This window comes from Gigantopelta aegis, chromosome 5 (assembly GCF_016097555.1).
Source record: "Gigantopelta aegis isolate Gae_Host chromosome 5, Gae_host_genome, whole genome shotgun sequence".
Lineage (NCBI taxonomy): Eukaryota > Metazoa > Mollusca > Gastropoda > Neomphalida > Peltospiridae > Gigantopelta > Gigantopelta aegis.
In genome coordinates this window covers 395,655-403,063 of record NC_054703.1, presented here as the reverse complement: position 1 = coordinate 403,063, position 7,409 = coordinate 395,655, and the positions used below count along the sequence as shown (strand labels likewise).

The following is a 7,409-nucleotide window of genomic DNA, read 5'->3' as shown; positions in this document are numbered from 1 at the left end:
ATGCACTCGCCAGTTCTCCCCGTTCTGTGGCAGCGACCTCGTTACCTATAGCAACGACTGTGTGTTTTGTCAGCAGAAAGCCCATCTAAGATCACGTGGTCTTCCCTTGGCTCTTCTACATAAAGGTACTTTCACTCATTTACCGCCCCGCACAGGGCCGTACCCTGATCAAAATCTTCTCTTTTTTTACTTTTTTTGAAGGGGGGGGGGGGGGGAGGCACTACTTTTTTAAAACAAATGAAACACTATACAAATTAAACCCTGAGATGTGTATGCTATTTTCTGGAGTAAAAAAAAAAGAAAAGAAAAAAAAGTGAGATTCTTAGGGGGGCAACTCCCCCCCCCCCCCCCCCCCCCGAGTGTACGGCCCTGCCGCACCTACCCACCTTCTACAGGCCCTGTCCTTAAATTCATTTACATCCATCCCCCAAAATTCACAGGCATCTGGTTAAGCTATGGTAAATGTTGGATTTGGGTCCTGACCCAAAGCGAAACAATGGCGCAACCGAGGCAGCATGGCGGCTACCCATCGCACCCCTTTCCCCCACGAACCTTTATATTTGCCTGTCACCCCATAACATAAATCTGGGTGATCCACAAATAAAACCCTGGCTACGCCAATAAAGCGAAATTAATCAAACCACTGTTGTAGAATGGCCTTCCTTGTAAAGGGGCAGAATTATTTGTATAAAGTTTTTCCTTTAGCTTAGTTTGGTAGAGCGCTGGAGTTTCAAATAGAGGGTCCGTGGTTCGAATCCACTCAGTGGAGGTTGATTATTCTGTTCCACAGCCGAAGTAGGAAGGGTATAGCCTACCATTCCAGAGAGTGGCGGTCCTCCTAAGAAGTTCAAATATGTTATCGTCATGGAGAGTGGCAGTCCTCCTATAGAGGAAGTAGAAATAATTTATTATCCTGGGAAGTGATATACCAGTCTTGAAGCACTGGTTGGGATGGGAAAAACACTATCAGAGAATCAGTCCACCGAGGGGATTGGGGGTTCGATGGGCAGGCTGGCTTTTAACGAACATGCCCGAATCTGAATAACAACATTTATTCATGTTTAATAGCATTACTACCAAACAGTTATATACGGTTGCAAACTAATCACTGTGCATTTTTACATGGATTACAACTAATTTTGCGGGTAGAATGATGGAAATACATCGTAAAAAGGTCTCAGGTTAGCACTTTTTGCCCGAATATCTGTATAATATTTGCCCGAATTTTAAGTTTTGCTCCAGCATTAGGGGGCAGTTGCACACACCCTGCCCCCCCCCCCCCCCCCCGTCTCGTACGCTTATGGCTATCTACCAACTAAGTTAGATCTCGAATAGTGACCGAGTCTTGAGCAGTAACCAGGAGCTCGGTGGTAAAGCGCTCGCCTGATGTGCAGTTGGTCTAGGATCGATCCCCGTCGATGAGCCCTTTGGGCTATTTCTTGTTCCAGCCAGTGCACGACGACTGACCTATCAAAGGCCGTGGTATGTGCTATCCTGTAATTTGGATGGTGCATATAAAATATCCCTTGCTACTAATTGAAAACTGTAGCGGGTTCCCTCTCCAAGACTATATGTCGAAATTACCAAATGATTGACATCCAATAGCCGACGATTAATAAACAATGCAAACTTTAATTTTGAATATTAACTGGGTGAACCATCCATGTTGCCCCCCCCCACCCCCCAAAACCCCCTAAAAAAACCCAACCCACCCAAAAAACCCTAACACCCAACCCTCTACCCAACCCTCTAAAAAACCAACACCTCCCCCACCCAAAAAAAATAAAAATAAATAAAAAATAAAAAATAAAATAAAACAAAACAAAACAAAACAAAACAAAACACACAACAAAAAGCACAACCAAAAAATAAAAAATAAAACGATAAAAAAAACCAGAGCTTATAATCAAGTATTTACGGTAACTTAAAACTATTAATATATATATATATATATATATATATATATATTTTTTTTTTTATATATATATTTTTTTTTGGGGGGAGGGGGGGCGGGGGAGGTGTTGTTTTTTAGAGGGTTGGGTAGAGGGTTGGGTGTTAGGGTTTTTTGGGTGGGTTTTTTTTTTTTTAGGGGGGTTTTGGGGGGTGGGGGGGGGCAACATGGATGGTTCACCCAGTTAATATTCAAAATTAAAGTTTGCATTGTTTATTAATCGTCGGCTATTGGATATATATATATATATATATATATATATATATATATATATATATATATATATATATATATTTTTTTTTTAGGGTTCTGTACAGCGCGGCCCACACCGAGGCCAGTTATTTATAGACCAACCACGACAACGAGGGCGCCTTTAACATACAGATCCACAACGAGGCGGCCGATCTTCAGGCCGACCGCGAGACCACCACGTGACTTCCGCAAGCTGATGAAATTCTTCTTCAACTTCTACACGTCATGGTGGCACAGACGAGTGCTCAGCAATCGAAACAGATTTGGATGATGATTTTCTGTCGCAGCTACGATCGTCACAGTTAAGACCGTCATTGTAAGAGGTTTTATCGGTCTGGTAGAATCATAAGTTAATAGCAGCGACATCGAGCAACGTTAACGTTCAGTCCCTTGGCGTACGGGCTTCCATTTTTGTAGGGGGTGGAGTGGGGTGGAGTGGGGTTGAGTGGGGTGGAATGGGGTGCAGATTTGTTTTTGCTCTAATTAAACGAAAATGCCCGAATCTGGATAATAAGATTTATTCATATTATTATTACTACAAAGCAGCTATATAGTGTTTGCAAACGAATCACTAAGCAATTTTACATGGATTACAATTAATTTTGCGGGTAGAAAAATGGAAATAAATGTTAAAAAGGACTCGGGTTAGCACATCATTTTTCCAAATATAACTATCAGTTTTTCCCGAATTTGAGGTATTGCTTCAGCACTAGGGGGAGGGGGCAGTTGCCCCCGTTTCGTACGCTTATGGTACAGTCGCAGACCCTAGTTTCAACCCGTGAAAATGGACACAAGATTTTTTTAATCTACAAACCTAAAATACATTTGGATAAAGTTACAATACAGTGAAACAAGAGTCTATGACGTTGAAATAGGGAAATGCCCTTACAAAGTAGATTGTAGCTAGTGTTCATAATCGTTACTTCTCAGAGTAAAGTGTCTAAGTAATGTTTGATTTCAGTTATCGAAAACGGCTCTAATAGTGAAAAATAAGTCGTAGTGTTTAAAAACTAGGGTTATCATTTGAATTAATACATAACTATTTTTACTTCTACGGACAACCTATGCTTACACGAAAAAGTGTGTTCGTCGCTTAAATTTAAAGTGTCGAAATTATATAATTAATGAGGTCTTGCCGCAAATTTTATTTATGAATTTTGCTTTAAAATGTAAAAACTAAACTTTCAGCTATATGCCCATAAAACATGACCACCATCAGGCACGGCGGAAGCAAGTAGACATTGGTGGGGTCACGAGGGGCGACTAAGGTCGAGGGCCCAAAGCAAGTTCCAGGGACTTCGGGGGATATGCTCCTTCGTAAAAAATTGAAAACTAGATGATCTGAAATGCAATTTCCTGCATTCTAAGAGTAAACGTCATCTCTGCCTTAAGATTTATTACCAGTAATATTTGTCTAACCATATAACTGAATTTACTGGTAAAAAACCGAACTGGAGAATCTTTAGAGGAAAACCGAAGGAACTGTGTGCGTTCAGTTGAAGTGAACACTCCGTAACATTATACCCGATTTATTTATGCAAATTATGCATAGGATACGATTGGTTCGTAATTTTTGTTTTCACAAATATATGACAAAATTAGTTAAATATGGCATTTGTAACTGATATTACTCCTTTAAATGTATGGCTGCTAAACTTTTCTTTTCAATTTTCAGATTGGACAATACCCCGGTGCTTCTCAACTCATCAACTACTAGCTTATCATAGACTGAATACACCATCAACATCTTCATCACAACAACCGTTACGACTACGTACAACAACTACAACAACTACAGCAGCATACAATTTCCAGTGTTTCAGTTATTGAAATGTATTCTCTGCCGATACCGAGCGCTCGCCAAACTGACTGGTGTCTAATTCGCAGAGCTCTAGTTAGCAACATCTCATTTTGTTTTACATTGCACTGAACTCTCGCAATATTGCGATTTCGAAATATGAATAGATTGCCAAAGACGATGCGATGTTAGGTCTACTGAAGAGAGCTTAAAAGAGCTTTGTGAATTTTTGTTGTTGCGACTAATGTTAAATGAATGAGATTAGGTAGGATGGGATGGATACCAGTCAAACTGTTCGCAAGCGCTCTCCCTCCTGAACTCGCCAAAGATCAGATTATTCGCTTGTTAGATGAGTTAGGCTTTGATGACTTGTTTTGGTTGTAATTTCTTCTTGTTTTGTTTTTAATTTATGAACCATTGATGTCTAAATAAATGTGATTCCTTGATAATACGTGACTGTTTTACTGTTCTCTTAAAAATAATGTTGTTATTAAGACAGGGATCGATATACTGCCGGCCCGGTCGGTTTCTGCCGGTCAACATCACCACGGGACGGAAGATGTTTTTGCCTGTCGTCCAGTCGAATCGGCATTTATTTTACGTTTATATTCACAAATTAGTTTTAGTCAGCCATGTTTAGCCCGGAAGGTTTTGATTCGGGCAGTCAGAATTTGTAACCTGCCGGACAAAGTCGAATTTTAGCCCCAGTATGTCTAAATTAAGAATTGTGGCATTCTAAATGGCAACGAAATTAATTATTGCTGTTAAAGGGACATTCCTGAGTTTGCTGCATTGTAAGATGTTTCCGACTAATAAAATATTTATACGATTAAACTTACATGTTAAATATATTTTCTTGTTTAGAATATCAGTGTCTGTATATTCAATGTGTTTCTGGTCATCTTAATATTTGTAAGAAGCCCAAACTGGATTTCGTATTCAAATAATTTCGTACGTACGAAAAAATATATTTCAGGAAATAAAACGAAATTTAACCCAGTACAAATATTAGAACGATCAGAAACATGTTTAATATACAGCCACTAATATTTTATGCAGAAAAATATATTTGATATTTAATTATAATCGTTAAAAAGTCTCTGTTAGTCGATAACATCTTAAACATTGCAGCAAACTCAGGAATGACCCTTAAAAACAAAGGGACGAGTGCATTGCCATAGCCAAGATAATGGGCATGGGAGCATTGCCCCCCCCCCCCCCCCCCCCCCACCAGCACCAGGGGCGGATCCAGCATTTTGAAAAAGGGTTTACAAAATTCTAAACAGGGTAAGTTTGAGTGCCGATGGAAAATAAGCCGAGCTCCTTTAGGGAACGAGATCTGTAGGGGATTCGGGGGCAAAATGTTTTGAAATAAAGATGATGATAGGTGGTGCTTTTTAGAAACATTTTAGTGTTGTATATTATGGATAAAGTAATTGTAAAGGGCACTTCAAACGGTTGGATGTTACTGGATACCTGTAACCCCACTTCTGGGATCCCTGTAACCCCACTTCTGGGATACCTGTAACCCCACTTCTGGGATCCCTGTAACCCCACTTCTGGGATCCCTGTAACCCCACTTCTGGGATCCCTGTAACCCCACTTCTGGGATCCCTGTAACCCCACTTCTGGGATACCTGTAACCCCACTTCTGGGATACCTGTAACCCCACTTCTGGGATCCCTGTAACCCCACTTCTGGGATACCTGTAACCCCACTTCTGGGATCCCTGTAACCCCACTTCTGGGATACCTGTAACCCCACTTCTGGGATCCCTGTAACCCCACTTCTGGGATCCCTGTAACCCCACTTCTGGGATCCCTGTAACCCCACTTCTGGGATCCCTGTAACCCCACTTCTGTGATCCATGTAACACCACTTCTGGATGCGCCAGAGGCTCCTCAATCACACCTCTGTTACCCCACCACGTATTATGTTTGTCATAGTGTGGGTACCCGCAAATATAAAATCCTGGATACGCCAATGGACAAGGGGAAGGGGAAGGGAAAGGGGTGCAATGGTTGTGTAGTATGTGCACAATTTCTCGCTCCAGCCAATGCACCACCACTGGTATATCAAAGGCCGAGGTATGAGCTATCCTGTCTATGGGATAGTGCATATAAAAGATCCCTTGCTGCTAATCGAAAAGCGTAGCCCGTGAAGTGGCGACAGCGGGTTTCCTCCCTCAATATCTATGTGGTCCTTAACCATATGTCTGACGCCATATAACCGTAATTAAAATGTGTTGAGTGCGTTGTTAAATAAAACATTTCCTTTCTTCCCATTGTGTACACACCCTTGTTTTATAGGAATACAAAAGAAAATTTCGCCATGTATTTCCGTCATTTCACCCTAACAATTAATTGTAATCCATGTAAAAATGCGTAGTAGTGATTCGGTTTGCAACCCTATATTGCTGGTTGGCATTAATGGTCATATGTATAAATGTTGTTATCCAGATTCTAGCATTTTTGTTCAACTTGGGCCAAAGCCAGCTTGCCCCACTTCAAAACTGAGAGCCCGAACGCCTATAGCTGTAGTAAGCAACCAGATGTACCACACACATCTTCATAAATCAAGGCTAATATTCGTTCCTCGTATTCAGCCTTGATACATGTCGTCAAGAAATTGTGCCACAAAATGCTTAAATTTCATTGGATGCGATGAGATCTGATTGCAACGAATCGCAACGCTCCTTATAGATTCCCTTGTTATTGCAAACAAAGATGGCAGCGTCAGCGTCCGGCGGTTAATTTTTGATATTGCTTTCATGATTGTCACATGTTACCGATGCTGTGATTGGTCAGCGATGTCAACGTGTAAGGGACATAATCGGTGTTACAAATTTTCTTCCAATAGAGGGCGCTAGTAGTGGATATCAGTAATCTTGACTACGTGTATCAAGGCTGAATACGAGGAACGAATATTAGCCTTGATTTATGAAGATGTACCACACAATGCTTTTCAGACTAAGACATAATACAACGTTTAAAGGGACATTCCTGATTTTGCTGCATCGTAAGATGTTTCCTACTAATAAATGTTTCGACGATTTAACTTACATATTAAATATATTTTCTTGTTTAGAATATCAGTGTCTGTATGTCCAATGTGTTTGTGGTCGTCTTAATATTTGTAAGAAACCCAAACTGGATTTCGTCTTCATATAATTTCGTACGTACGTAAAAAGATTATTTTAAGAAATAAAATGAAATTTAACCTAGTACAAATATTAGAACGACCAGAAACACGTTTAATATACAGCCACTAATATTTTATGCAGAAAAATATATATGATATGTAATTACGATCGTTAAAACGTCTCTGTTAGTCGATGACATCTTAAAAATTGCAGCAAACTCCGGACCATCCCTTTAACAACAGAAATAAATAGGAACTCTGTTTTCA

The 7,409-nt window shown here is 40.3% G+C and overlaps 1 long non-coding RNA gene across 1 annotated transcript; it reads left to right on the top strand.

The window, feature by feature from the left end:
- LOC121372879 lies at positions 1-4,437 on the top strand. The gene is made up of 3 exons (XR_005958013.1): positions 1-125; positions 2,257-2,519; positions 3,879-4,437. It is a non-coding gene; the product is annotated as an uncharacterized LOC121372879 (long non-coding RNA).
- Positions 4,438-7,409: the final 2,972 nt, after the last annotated feature.